Source organism: Salmo trutta, chromosome 38 (genome assembly GCF_901001165.1).
Source record: "Salmo trutta chromosome 38, fSalTru1.1, whole genome shotgun sequence".
NCBI lineage: Eukaryota > Metazoa > Chordata > Actinopteri > Salmoniformes > Salmonidae > Salmo > Salmo trutta.
Genome location: NC_042994.1, coordinates 30,541,830 through 30,557,675, shown reverse-complemented (window position 1 = coordinate 30,557,675; position 15,846 = coordinate 30,541,830). Strand labels below are relative to the sequence as shown.

The window sequence follows — 15,846 nt, the reverse complement described above, 5'->3', positions numbered from 1 at the left end:
CTAGTTCCTGTTTTCCCGGTTTTTGACTGCCTTGAGCCTGCCTGCCGTTCTGTACTTTACGAACTCTGTTCTGGACTACTGACCTCTGCCTGCCCTTGACATGTCGTTTGCCTGCCTCCCCGTTTTCATAATAAAAACGTCTGTTACTTCGAAACTGTCTGCATCTGGGTCTTCTCCTGAGCCTTGACACTGACAGCAGTGGTAAGGCATCTCCTCTGTGTTCCCTCATGGTCTTTCAGGTCTCCTAACTGGGTAAATAGCTTTTCACAGAGTATTGATAATGCTTTTTTCAGGTGTGGATTTTCACAGTGGGAGAAGTGGGAAGGCTATGTATCCCTTGTGTGTGTTATCTTGTGTCTTCAGGTTCCCTACATCGGTAAAATTCTGTCCACACAGGGCTTTTCTCCTGTATGTGTTCTCTCATGTATTTTCATGCTCCCTAACTGGCTAAAACTCTTTTCACAATGTGAGCATTGGAAAGGCTTTTCTCCTGAGTGTGCCCTCTCATGTGATTTCAGGGACCCTGATGAGAAAAATCTCTATTCACACTGGGAGCAGTGATAAGGCTTTTCTCCTGTGTGTGTCCTCTCATGTTCTTTGAGGTTATACAACCGGTTAAAACTCTTTCCACATTGAGAGCATTTGTGAGGCTTATCTCCAGAGTGTATTGTCTCATGTATTTTCAGGTTTCCTAACTGGGTAAAACTCTTTCCACACTGGGAGCAGTGGTGGTACGGCTTCTCTCCAGTGTGTGTTCTCTCATGCTCTTTCAGTTGCCCTGACCAGCTAAAACTCTTTTCACAGTGGTAAGGCTTTTCTCCTGAGTGTGTCCGCTCGTGTGATTTCAGGCACCCTGATGAGGAAAATCTCTTTTCACATTGGGGGCAGTGGTAAGGCTTCTCCCCTGAGTGCAATATCTCATGTTTTTTCAGGTGTCCTAACTGGGTAAAACCCTTTCCACATTGGGAGCAGTGATGAGGCTTATCTCCTGTGTGTATTCTCATGTAATTTCAGGCTTCCTAACTGGGTAAAACTCTTTCCACACTGGGAACATTGGTAGGGCTTTTCTCCTGTGTGTATTCTTTCATGGTCTTTCAGGTTCCCTAACTTAGTAAACTCTTTCCTCACTGAGAGCAGTGGTGTGGTCTTGCTGGTTTGGATGCCTCTGCTTCCTCTGAGTCTGGTCTCTTTCCTGCCAAAGACAGAGTATTTAGCTTAACAGAGCGATCATGGTCCTATTCATCAAATGAAAACAGAGGAAAACAGGCCGAAATGGGGAGGGACGACTAGCGGAACTTGTACAATAAGAAATGCTTGTTTATGTTGTTTTTTTTGCTACGATGTGCACTAATTAATACAAACTAGAATTAAATCTCTACATGATTACATTTGTCTTTGCGCAGCAACAGCTGGAAAACTAATTCAAATCTTGTATTGGCTTCATACACCAACACCTAGCGTGAGTTATATGCTAAGACCACTATGCCTGTTTTTAACCAGTCAGAAAGTGATTGAAATCATATGGAACAACCCACATTCATCTTAATCACAGCTGAAGAGGATGTAAAGGCAACATATCAAGAAGCTGTGTGTCTGTTCCACTTCATCCACAGCGACTGATGGACAAGACTCTGTCCAGGACTCTATTTAAATGTTCCACTTCATCCACAGCGACTTATGGAGAAGACTCTGTCCAGAATTCCCCTCCTGGACATTGTGGGCATGTGCATCTTGGTGGTTTATTTGTTTTGGGTCTCTGCTATGTCTAGCCCTCACCCATCTTCACCTCTCTCCCCCGTCACTTGAGAGATCGATAGAATGTGGCCTTAGACAATCATTTAGTAGCCAGCTAGGTTCCTATTGGTCAGTTAGCCCCATGCTCTTACAAGGGTATAAATAGAGACCTCTTTTTCCTCCCGGTATTATCCTTGTGGGAGCGTGGCTGGATTTATGCCTTTTGGAGTGCGTGGGAAAATGTTACTGGTTCCTATTATTGGTACTATTACAACGTGTGCTGGAGTAGCTGTGTTCTATTCAGTTTCTCCTGGCTGCTAAAATTAGTCACCATTTTATATTGCCTATTTATCATCTATTCCATTCCTCATGCAGTCCTTATTACTGTGCAATACAGCCCGTACTAGTCCCGAGTGGTGCAGCGGTCTAAGGCACTGGATCTCAGTGCTAGAGGCATCACTACAGACCCTGGTTCGTTCCCGGGCTGTATCACAACCGGCCGTGATTGGTAGTTCCACTGGAATTTGACCAATCAATTGGTCAAAATAAAAATAAAATGTTTTTAGTCAGAGACAGCCCTAGTAAAACTGCAGGAAATGAGCTTCAGATGCCCCAAAATATTCTTAGGAAGGACACCCAGACCCTCCGACCAGGTTATGCCACCCCCTTCTAAAACCAACCCCTCCGACCAGGTTACGCCCCCCCTTCTAAAACCAACCCAGACCCTCTGACCAGGTTATGCCGCCCCCCCTAAAACCAACCCAGACCCTCCAACCAGGTTATGCCCCCCCTCCTTCTAAAAACCAACCCCTCCGACCAGGTTATGCCCCCCCTTCTAAAACCAACCCCTCCGACCAGGTTATGCCCCCCCTTCTAAAACCAACCCCTACAACCAGGTTATGCCCCCCCCCTTCTAAAAACCAACCCCTCCGACCAGGTTATGCCCCCCCTTCTAAAACCAACCCCTCCGACCAGGTTATGCCCCCCCTTCTAAAACCAACCCCTACAACCAGGTTATGCCCCCCCTTCTAAAACCAACCCCTCCGACCAGGTTATTCCCCCCTTCTAAAACCAACTCCTCCGACCAGGTTATGCCCCCCCCTTCTAAAACCAAAGTGGCACCCCTGTTGGATCTCCTGATCCTGTGACATTCTGATAGGGAACCATACCTGCTAGGGATGCACGACATATTGGTAAGCATATCAGAATCGGACGATATTAGCTAAAAATGTTTAATGCTGATGTTAAAAAACAATGTCAAAGCTGACGTGCCATACCTATATAACGTAAGTAGATGACGTAATGACGCCATGAAAAATACAGCGCTACACATAAAGCAGAAAAATACTAAGCACAATTCCAACACCTAAACAAGTTCAAATCCAGCAGTCATTTCAAAGAGTAAGAACATTTCAGCGAGACAACTCAAAGGCGAAATCCATTAACGCCAAGATAATAGAATTCTTTGCCCTTGACAATCAACCGTTCTCTGTCGTGGATGATGTTGGCTTTCGCCGGTACACACTACAAAGTATACACTATTTTTCAGATGTTACCCTACCGGAGTTGCACAGTATTGTTGAAACGCACATCCATGAGCTACTTGCTATGGGCGTCACTGCTATTAGCTTCACGACTGACATTTGGACCAGCGATGTCAGCCCCATGAGCATGCTGAGAATGACAGCACATTTCCTACTGAGGAAAGCCGTATTGCATGCTCAAGAATGTGCTGGTTCACATACTGCTGCCATCATTTCAATGTTATTTGAGAACATGAACACACTCCTAGCTCCATTCGAACAACTGACTCGAGAAACAACCTCATCAACCGCGTCTGCCGATATCCTCTCATGGCATTGAAGCGCCTGCTCAACAAAACTGCAGACACAGACTGTGGGGTTAACTTGGAAAAGTACTCTACAAGAGGCTGTGAACAAGCGAGTCGGTGGCATTCTCTCTGAGCCTCTTTACTGTGTCGCCACCATGCTCGATGCTAGGTACAAGACCCGCTACTTCGATGCAGACAAGAAACAGGGTTTACGTGAAATGTTAGACACAGCTGGACAAGATGGAAACGGACACAGTGACAGTGCTCACCAAGGAAGAGAGGCCACGGACAGACAGACAGCTGAAACTTCACTGCTAAACATGTATGATGAAATCCTGGTTGAGACTGAACAAATGAACAACAAAACAGCACAGCAAGTAAGTGAAAGAAATAGGTTTTGATTATGTTTTACTGGTAATGGGGACATACGTAAATGCCAACAAAATTAATTGTTGGTCAGTGTGTGTGTGTGTGTAACTATTTAACTGTATTAGAATGCTTAAAAGGCCGCTAAAATGTTAAATATCGGTATCGTTTTGGCAAGGAAAATATTGGATATCGGTATCGGCCAAAAATGTAATATCTGTGCATCCCTAATACCTGCATGGTGGTGCAAAAATAATGCTGCTTTTATAACAAGTGGGAAACTCAAATACTATTTGTAATCTGGGAGCAATGAGTTGTGTGCATTAACCTGCTTTGAACAGGTTGAGAAATGCTGATTGGTTAATGACAAACAAGCTGCAAACCATAAAACTAAAAGTACAGCTATCATGATAATGTTTTGTTGTTGCAGTTAACTGCTGAACATGCTGTTATCCAGGTCAGTTGCCCAGTGGGTTAGGTCAGAGGTCAGCATGTGGGTGACGTCAGAGCTCAGGGATGATAGACTGGAAATTACTAGTTGGAAACTAGTCTGAGGGGCATTCAAGTGGATTTTTCCCGGTCGTACGCTGGTACTCATGAATTTACGAGATATTTTGAACGCAGCATTAAGCACAGGGGAGCAGCAGTATACTGTATGCAGTAATTAAAATAAGAATCTTAGCTACCTTCATCACACTTCAAAGACCTCGCCATCCTTTTTAACTGTGCTGTGGATGGTGCATCATATCAACCAGACACTACAAAGACCTGGCCATCCTTCTCAACTGGTTATTAATCTGTGGATGGTGCATCATACCACCCAGACACTACAAAGATCATCCTTCTTAACTGAGCTTGTGAGAGAGACTGGAAAATGCGCAGAGACATCACTATGAGGTTTAAGAATATTTTAAAAACAGCCACAGAATTCATTAGCACGTGTCCCATTCTAAATGACCCATCCAGTTTACAACAAGGACCTTAATCTAACTGCCCTGTCCAATTTACAGTAGCTATTACAGTTAAAGAATACAATGCTATTGTTTGAGGAGAGTGCACAGTTTTGAACTTAAAGTTATTAAGAGGTAAGTAATAGGCTGCGTGTCCCATTCTAAATGATCCACCCAGTTTACAACAAGGACCTTAAAAAGGGAAAGAAATTTACTTTTTTGCCGAAATGAAAAACTTTAGGTTTGGTGCCCAACACAACTTAGAGTGAAACCCTCTGTATTTCCAAGTATTGTGGTGGCAGTATCATGTTATGGGTATGCATGTCACTGGCAAGAACTGGGGAGTTGGGACCAATCAGACGGTCTAAAATGGCTTTCCATTCTATAAATCGTCTTGGAGGTACTCAGATCCAGACTCATTGCGGAGAAGAAACTAACCTCCGTAGGCGTGGCATAACGTTTGGCTGGAGCAAGGAGTTGGGATAGCAAATAATATGCGCTCGTAATGTCTTGATCTGGTCGCGAGTCATCTCCCCACAAGCCTCAGCCCTCTGATGACCTAACACTGAGATAGTCTGATTATAATATGCGCTCGTAATGTCTTGATCTGGTCGCGAGTCATGATTTACAACCAAATTGACTGAGCTTGAGAAATTGACAAACAATTGACATATGTTGCCCTAACATTGTTAATTAATTGTAGATATTTTTGTTGAACTTTTTTGTTGTTGAAAATGTAGGGTAGGTTGTGTAGACCAGTAGAAAGAAAATCCAATTGTAACCCATTTTTTAAATTTTATGCAGCAAAATATGAAGTGACAACTGGGTGTGTCAGCTCTATGAATCTCACCGTCACATATAGTTAATAACAGGAAGTTATTTTAACAGTAGCGTTCTGACTATGGACATTACATAGGAGAAGTGCGCGAAATTGGTACTCGGTCAATGACTGTACCAGTTTTATCAGCACGTGCCTGGTTTTCAACCTTCCCAAGTTCTCCCATGTCACCCCGCAGACTCTGCTCATAGCTACTTTATTGAGGAAAATGTAACGTCTTCCTCTTCTTTCACCGTAACAGTCCTCTCCTCCTCAACAAAACATGTATTCTGTTGTTTCTCTTCCTCCTCCTCCTCTTTCACTCTGAAAGCATGTTCCTCTTCTTTCACTGACACGTCTTCTTCCTCTTTCACAGTAACAGCCTTATCCTCAACTTCTTTTTTAGCTGTGACAGCCTCCTCTTTCTTCTCCTCTTTTAAGAGAACTTCTTTCTCCGTCCAGCAGACCTCTTCTTTAGCAGGGAGTAGCTTTGTGAGCTCATGGTCGGGGATATTAGCTAGCTAGCATTTGCGACTACCCTAGTGCTAAACTCAGTAGCTATCAATCTTAACACATTTGCAAATTACGTTTAACTCAACGTGTTGATACGCTTACAGAAGTGTGTTTAAAACACAGATTCAGGTAGCTACACACATTTTTTTAAATCTAAAGTGGTTAAATATTTAGATTTTGTGCTGGCTAGCAGACTACGGAGGTGAATCAGCAACCCTGTTGTTGTCGTCGAAGCGTCCCGTTCACTAGATCCTACGTCACTCAAGAAGCGTCACCTGAAAGACTCACATCTGCTGACTGCAGTGGTCACCAGTTCTAAACAACGTCATAACAAATCATTCCAAAAAAGCTCATTATTGTTCTCTTTTCTTTACAAGACCATATTTCCTCTACGCAGGCTTAGACCTGAATATGAACATTATGAATAAAAAGGGTCATTATTGGACTGCGGTAATATTTAAGTACATATTAAACCTTCAAGAAAACATATTTTCCCACATCAGGCATTAAAGACCTTTTATTATTGTCCATTTTTGTCTGAATTGAACACCATTTATCATCAACCCCGTCACAAACAATATGGAAGTGGTCTGAATATGATTATAAAATATGCTTGTTATAAAATCAACATTTACCTAATGCTCATGTGTCCCCCAAACGAATAAAATTATTATAAATATAACATTTATGTAAAATCTCAGAATTTTGCTATATTAAACCCTGAAATAAACACACTGTGTCAGCGGGTCATCATTTAAATAAAAAAAATGCTTTCCATTCAGAATTTTAATATAAATCTAATCTTCTTGGAATTAATTGTCCTTAACATTTCACACTGAACTCAGAAAACATTCAATTCATATTTATTCATCTTTGCCATTTTATTTAACAAATATTGTCATGTGACGGGGTTGAGACTAGGGTGACAGGGTTGAATACTTTAACGGGGTTGAAGAGACAGATCAGTTTCCATATAAAGTAGTTTAGTTTACTATCAAAATTCCTCCAAGATTTACCCTAATAGATGACATTTCATTGTATGCAACCATGTAATAAGGACATTAGATATATTTAGAATAATATGGGTTTTATTAACCAAACTGCAGGAAATATCGAAACAAATAAAAACACGTCAGGCATTAGAGTAATTAATAACATTCAGAGGTTTCATCAGAAAAGTTCAACATGTCATCAAACTGTAGGAACATGTTCCAAGGGCATTTAGAACGCTAGAACAGCTGTTAACTACAGCACTAGTGTCGGCATGACTATCCTTCTTCTCAGGAGCACCGTATTCATTCATTCATGGTTTTCTTCCTGAGAGTCTGACCCACACATCTCTCTCAACCTCTTACGTGGCAGGATGTCACACGCTGTGGGGCTGGAATCATTTCAAGGACTTCATCAAACTGATACCAGTGGATGTCATCTCGAGAATGCCAGAAAAATCTGTTTGGTCCTACATGATGCATCTATTTCACTTACACACTAATTTCATCCCTGCCGAGGATGATGCCTGGATAAAAAAGGATTTTCCTCATTGGCTGGCTGTTCTGGAGCAGCAAGGACCTTCTGCCTGAAACTGAAGTGCTGTGTGTTAAAGCACGTACAGTTTAGGTCCTTCTTTGTTGAACAAAGGCAACTGACATCATCAGACATCAGCTCACCAGGAGCAAGGGTGATGAACTGGTGTATTCTCATGATGGAGGGCATCGCTTTTATCGGTCTTGGCATCATCTCCATTGCAGGTTCAACATCAGCACTCTTCACACAGAACAGCTTCACTGACATGGAGGCCTTTGTAAAGCTCCTGTGCATCACTGATATCACGGCCCTTAGCCACCAACCTGTCCGCCGTTCTCTTCAACGTTCATGATGTGGACTTAGTGGTCAAGTTCCTCAGTGCTCCTTTCCTCTCCTTGCTTCTTTTGTATGCTGTTCTCCACTGTTTACGCTTCTGATGCTGGTCTCTCTCACTTAAATCACTGATCTTTTTCCCTGAATCGACATTCCTTTTCCATCTCTCTCTCTCAAGGTATTGTTCCCTTTTTACTGGGTCAGCATTGTGACGTGCAAGACACTGCCTTTGTCGTTCTGCTGCTGATGTGGGTGCCATCATTCCCTAGATGTTTCAATGGAATAACGTTAAATCAAAGAGTCTTAGAATATATACACATGTATACACTACATGTATACACTATAATCATTGAGTAATTTAGGATCCAGAGCAACTTAAAGGAACAACTGAAGTTAAGAGCCTTGCCCAACTCTCCTACCACTAGGCTACCTGCCTTAAAATATATTTTCTGTTCACATGGAACACATTACAGCAACTAAGGGAATATAAACAATATATAATGTGTAAAATATTCAATAAATAATTTGTTTAGATGCAATATTCATAAATAAAGTAAATAACTCAACCCTGTCACAGGTTTACAACCCATTACATGTAGACTGAGGGACAGAGCTAAATTGTGTGATTTTAATCAATAATCATGCATTTATTTGATACAAATACTTTCTCAACAAAATAACACAAATTTATGTTTGCATTAAATTATGTGCACATTTTAATATTAATTTCCCAAGTAAAAATGAATTGAAACGCCTGGGGGACATGACACAATTCTTGGTGTCAGCTAAAAAAATATGATTTTGTAATAAAGTTTAAATTAATGCTATATTTATTTCAATTCATTATACTGGATATTTCAATGTATATACAAAATCAGTCAGTGGGACTGAAATATTACCAGAGCTCAAGAATGACCCAAATACTGTTAAAATAGAAACTGTTTTCTCTGTCTGTTATTTTTTCACATCTAAATGTGACCATACAACTCCCTTAAAGTGAAGGTAGCTAAATGTAACCACATGTAACATGGATCTGCATTAGTATAGCATCACAAGTCCCAATGCAAAGTTATACCTCTCTTTTCTATTTTTCGAGTACATAAAACCGATCAGAATTTCAAAGAATGCCGAAGTCATGTCAGAATTCTTTTTTACAGGCTGTGAAGTAATATGGAGGACCCGGCTAGCCAGCCTATTCCATACAATGTAAACTTTGACAGAAATATCTTCAAATAGATAACTTCAAATTAAACCAAAACCAAATCGTGTGCACTCATGACTACTGGTTTCAATAACATTTTCAGCCAACTTACAAGCAAATACTTTATGAATTGACTGTTACAGATAAGCTTGCAAGGTTGCTAGGCAACTAGCCTGCTAATGTTAGCCCTACCAGACCTACCTACTTCAGCACTGCATGAGTCAGCCAGTGGCTATCAACACCTAGCTAGCTCTAATTTACAGCTTAATAGCAAATTGAGCCACATTAAAGTAAACCAAAGTTTTGTAAATACACAATGCTATCTAACCAGTTATCAAATCATGTTACATGCAGTTATCTTAGCCAGCCAGCTAACATTAGCTATTTTAACCTGCTAGCCTAGCCAGCTAACTAGTCTAGCTAGCCAACCACCACAGTAAGTAGTGAGTAGCAAGCCAGAGCCCAACATTGTTAACAACTCGAGACCAAGTAGCACAGGCAGGAGCCGACTAAAACAAAACCAGCACATCAAAACGAAGAAATTAGAGACTTACAGATTGACGGACCATCTGATGGTAAAAGAGTGGCTGAGTTACTGAAGCGAGAGGCAGGAAGAGAAGTGCTTCTAAGAGAGAGGTCGTTTCACCTGGCCAAGGGAGTCAGTGAGGCGGGTAATTAGGGTGACCACATGTCCCGCACAACCAAACAATCATGTCCTGCATTTTATCAACAAATTCAAAGACACTAATTTAGAAAAAAAGGTTGATTTGTCCCGTAAAACAGTCTGACATTTTTTTTATTTAATTTTATTTCACCTTTATTTAACCAGGTAGGTAAGTTGAGAACAAGTTCTTATATAATGACCATCATGTGTGGTCCTCCCACTACGATTTGGGAACCCATGCAGTTTATTAGGCTACAGATGAAATAAGTTATGAACTTCACAGGGGGGTGAAAGTGCACGTGATGAGCTTGATGCTCCTTTCCAATACATTTTGATGGTCTTATTCTGGTGGCATGATGATCGATGATTGGTTGCCATTTGACAAATAAAATAATATCTCTCTTATCCATAATAATCTCATCATGTAGGTAGCCTACCAGCACTGTATCTGTGAGCTGCTGGCTACAGTGCACATGCCAAGAGTACGTTTGCTATATAACTCAACGGTTTTTCAAAACCATCAGTAGAGTTGAAAATGTAATGGAAACCCATTTAACTTGCATTTTTCGTTCAGTACATGGGAATTCAACAGCAATTTTTTTCTTCTTCCGTGCAGTACTTCATCACGCAAATACTTTTATCCGCAATAAATCTGTTTGATGCAAACATTTCGCGTATATTGTTTTATGCAGATTTGAGAATATTCACATGAAAATCTGTCGCAAATTGCACGGAAATTTAGCTACTAAAGTGGATATTGATCCAACACCTGCGACTAATCCAGACCAGCACACTGGGCAGAGACGTCAGTTCAACATCTAGTTTCCATTTACATTTCTTTGTTGTCAACTAAAGTGAATTCAACATGAAATCAACACAAAATGTCACCAGTCACTGGATTTAGGTTGCCAGTTGGCTGAAACACAAAATGTCACCAGTCACTGGATTTAGGTTGCCAGTTGTGTAAAATTAATAAAAAATACCTTGTGTAGATGGATTTTTACAAATCCAATCCGTTTTCCACATTGATCGAACATCATCATATGGATTTGTTTTGTTAAAATCAAATCAAATGTTATTGGTCACATACACATGGTTAGCAGATGTTATTGCGAGTGTAGCAAAATGCTTATGCTTCTAGATCTGACAGTGCAGCAGTATCTAACAGGTAATATCTAACAAATTTCACAACAAAACCTAATATCTAACAAATTCCACAACAAAACCTAATACACACAATCTAGTAAAGGAATGAGATAATAACATATAAGTATAAAATCCATGGATGAGCAGTAACAGAGTGGCTAAGATGCAATAGATAGTAAAGAATAGATATTAAAGAATAGATAGTGAAGGATACAGTATACAGTATATACAGTTGAAATCGAAGTTTACATACACTTAGGTTGGAGTCATTAAAACTCATTTTTCAACCACTCCACAAATTTCTTGTTAACAAACTATAGTTTTGGCAAGTTAGGAAATCTACTGTGTGCATGACACAAGTAATTTTTCCAACAATTGTTTACAGGCAGATTATTTCACTTATAATTCACTGTATCACAATTCCAGTGGGTCAGAAGTTTACAGTGGGTCAGAAGTTTACATACACTAAGTTGACTGTGCCTTTAAACAGCCTTGGAAAATTCCAGAAAATTATGTCATAGCTTTCAAAGCTTCTGATAGCCTAATTTACATCATTTGAGTCAATTGGAAGAGTACCTGTGGATGTATTTCAAGGCCTACCTTCAAACTCAGTGCCTCTTTACTTGACATCATGGGAAAATAAAAAAAAATCAGACAAGATCTCAGAAAAAAAATTGTAGACCTCCACAAGTCTGGTTCATCCTTGGAAGCAATTTCCAAATGCCTGAAGGTGTCCTCTGGTCTAATGAAACGAAAATCGAACTGTTTGGCCATAATGACCATCGTTATGTTCGGAGGAAAAAGGGGGAGGCTTGCAAGCCGAAGAACACCATCCCAACCGTGAAGCACGCGGGTGGCAGCATCACGTTGTGGGGGTGCTTTGCTGCAGGAAGGACTGGTGCACTTCACAAAATAGATGGCTTCATGAGGGAGGAAAATTATGTGGATATATTGAAGATATATCTCAAGATCTCAAGACGTCAGTCAGGAAGTTAAAGCTTGGTCGCAAATGGATCTTCCAAATGGACAATGACGCCAAGCATACTTCCAAAGTTTTTGCAAAATGGCTTAAGGACAACAAAATCAAGGTATTGGAGTGGGCATCACAAAGCCCTGACCTTAATGCTATAGAAAATGTGTGGGCAGAACTGAAAAAGCGTGTGTGAGCGGCCTACAAACCTGACTCAGTTACACCAGCTCTGTCAGGAGGAATGGGCCAAAATTCACCCAACTTATTGTGGGAAGCTTGTGGAAGGCTACCCGAAACGTTTGACCCAAGAAAAACATTTTAAAGGCAATGCTACCAAATACTAATTGAGTGTATGTAAACTTCTGACCAACTGGGAATGTGATGAAAGAAATAAGCTAAAATAAATCATTCTCTCTACTATTATTCTGACATTTCACATTCTTAAAATATAGTGGTGATCCTAACTGACCTAAGACAAGGAATTCTTACTAGGATTAAATGTCAGGAATTGTTAACTGATTTTAAATGTATTTGGTTAAGGTATATGTAAACTTCTGACTTCAGCTATATACAGTGGGGAGAACAAGTATTTGATACACTGCCGATCTTCTGACCCACTAGGAATGTGATGAAAGAAATAAAAGCTGAAAAAATATCATTCTCTCATTTCACTTTCTTAAAATCAAGTGGTGATCCTAATTAACCTAAGACAGGGTTAATAATTAACCTAAGACAGGGTGGATATTATAAAATAAGGATCTGCTGGAGTCCAAGTCAAACAAAGATTCTTTATTTCTGAGCTCAGAGAGAATAACAGTTTGGTATTTTATTAGGATCCCCATTAACTGTTGCAAAAGCAGCAGCTCCTCTTCCTGGGGTCCACACAAAACATGACACATAATACAGCACATCAATAGACAAGAACAGCTCAAGGACAGAACTACATACATTTTGTAAAAGGCACACGTAGCCTACATATCAATGCATACACACAAACTACCTTGGCCAAATAGGGGAGAGGGGTTATGCCGTGAGGTGTTGCTTTAGCTGTTTTTTTAAACCAGGTTTGCTGTTAATTTGAGCAATATGAGATGGAAGGAAGTTCCATGCAATAAGGTCCCTATATAATACTGTACGCTTTCTTGAATTTGTTCTGGAATCTTGGGGACTGTGAAAAGACCCCCGGTGGCATGTCTGGTGGGATAAGTGTGTGTCAGAGCTGTGTGTAAGTTGACTTGTAAGAACTTTGATGATATCTGTACATTATAGGAACACCTGTGATGACAAAAGTACAATGATTCATCTTTTGCTTTAGCTTGATATTAAGAATCAGTGGTAGACACCTTGCAAGTGCATGAAAAGGTCAACTGTACAAAGTCAGATGTCTGTGTGTTGAAACTATATTTTAGGTAACAGATGGATAAAGGGAACTAAGAGTTCCTGTTGATACTATGTTCCAGTCTTACTTCCAGTCTGACATGATAGCAATAAGGGGAAGAGTGATTGGGAAACTAACTGCCAATAACACAATAAGCTGAACTCCACCTAGCAGAGACATCTTTGTATTAGCAACTATTAATTATGAGCTTATATGGTATTAAAGTTAAGGGACATCACCCTGGGCGGGGTGATCCTCAGTAGGGGATAAAAAGGGAAAACACCATCTTTTGAACTGAGTGTCTTGCTGATAAGATAATTATCTAATAAAGGTAAATGAATCAATAAACCATGATGAATTATTAGTCATACAGCATGGTTAATGAATAATCAATGTAATGATCAATGTAGTGATAGATTGGTCTGATTAGTTCCAGGAACCACTGGAGAGGGAAAGAAATGTGTGTATGCAATTAGTATAGAGAGATAGAGAGACAGATGGTAAAGGGAGTAAAACTTCAAAGGGTTCCTAACCTTGAGGGAAAGGAACAGGCTGAGCTAGGTAGTGATAAACAGTGTGGGAAGTCAATGGGGGATGCAGGTCACCAACAGTTTGTGTGTAAATGCATGTGCGTAAGTAAGCAATAACTATAAAATGACTGTTTTGTTATCCTGACCTCAGAACGTTCTCTGAATAAAGCTACAGAAACCTTTTGCAGAAAGCTGAGTCCTTGCCTAATTATTTAACCCATTGTCTTACAAACCTTGGGCATTAGTCAAGGCGAATTGATTATTGATTATTATCATCAAGATATCAAATTATTCTAACACTTGCTTGCTTAACTAGGTCTTTCCTTGCAGCACTGGAACACACGACTGGACAATAATCAAGATTAGACAAACTAGAGCCTGCAGAACTTGCTTTTTGGAGTGTGGTGTCAAAAAAGCAGAGCATCTCTTTATTGCGGCTAGACCTCTCCCCATCTTTACAACCATTGAATCTATATGTTTTGACCATGACAGTTTACAATCTAAGGTAATGCCAAGTAATTTAGTCTCCTCAACTTGTTCAACAGCCATACAATTCATTACCAGATTCAGTTGAGGTTCTTGAACTTAAGGAATGATTTGTACCAAATACAATGCTCTTAGTTTTAGAGATATTCAGGACCAATTTATTACTGGCCACCCATTCCAAAACAGACTGCAACTCTTTGTTAAGGGTTTCAGTGACTTCATTAGCTGTGGTTGCTGATGCGTATATGGTTGAATCATCAGCATACATGGACACACATGCTTTGTTTAATGCCAGTGGCAGGTCATTGGTAAAAAATAGAAAAGAGTAGAGGGCCTAGAGAGCTGCCCTGCGGTACATCACACTTTACATGTTTGATAGAGAAGCTTCCATTAAAAACGACTCTGAGTTCTAGTAGATAGATAGCTCTGAATCCACGATATGGCAGAGGTTGAAAAGCCACAGCACCTACGTTTTTTCAACAACAGGTTATGGTCAATAATATCAAAGGCTGCACTGAAATCTAACAGTACAGCTCCCACAATCTTCTTATTATCAATTTCTCTCAACCAATCATCAGTCATTTGTGGCAGTGTAGTACATATTGAGTGCCCTTCTCTATAAGCATGCTGAAAGTATGTTGTTAATTTGTTTACAGAGAAATAACATTGTATTTGGTCAAACACTATTTTTTCCAACAGTTGGCTAAGAGCTGGCAGCAAGCTTATAGGTCTGCTGTTAGAACCAGTAAAGGCCGCTTTACCACTCTTGGGTAGTGGAATTACTTCGGCTTCCCTCCAGGCCTGAGGCCAAAGACTTTACTCTAGGCTCAGATTAAAAATATGACAGATAGGAGTGGCTATAAAGTCAGCTACTGTCCTCAGTAGCTTTCAATCTAAGTTGTCAATGCCAGGAGGTGTGTCATTGTATCAGCTGTCGTAGAGAGGGGACCAAAGTGCAGCGTGTTGAGTGCTCATGATGAAATTTATTTTAACTCAAAAACACTAAAGAAAATAACAAAGGGAAAACAATCAGCTCACAGTTCTGTCAGGTACATAGACTAAACAAAATACAACTGCCCACAACACAGATGGGGGGAAAAAAAAACTACTTAAGTATGATCTCCAATTAGAGACGAGGACCAGCTGCCTCTAATTGGAGATCATCCCCCAAAAAAACAACATAGAAATAGAAAACTAGAACTAAACATAGATATAGAAAACATAGAAAAACACAAAACACCCCGTCACGCCCTGACCTACTCTACCATAGAAAATAACATCTTACTATGGTCAGGACGTGACAGTCATTCATGATCGATAACAATTCTTCCATCTCTCCCACACTAACTTTACAAAATTCAATACTTGCACTGCTTTTCTTTCATTATGTTTTTTTTTACAAG

At 40.2% G+C, this 15,846-nt stretch overlaps 1 long non-coding RNA gene and 1 pseudogene across 1 annotated transcript; both read right to left on the bottom strand.

Moving 5' to 3' along the window:
• Window positions 1–367: 367 nt before the first annotated feature.
• On the bottom strand, window positions 368–8,002 carry LOC115178588 (zinc finger protein 180-like; annotated as a pseudogene).
• A 135-nt stretch (window positions 8,003–8,137) lies between these two features.
• On the bottom strand, window positions 8,138–9,988 carry LOC115177722 (uncharacterized). The gene is made up of 2 exons (XR_003872469.1): window positions 9,824–9,988; window positions 8,138–8,333 (listed from the first exon to the last, which is right to left on the bottom strand). It is a non-coding gene; the product is annotated as an uncharacterized LOC115177722 (long non-coding RNA).
• Window positions 9,989–15,846: the final 5,858 nt, after the last annotated feature.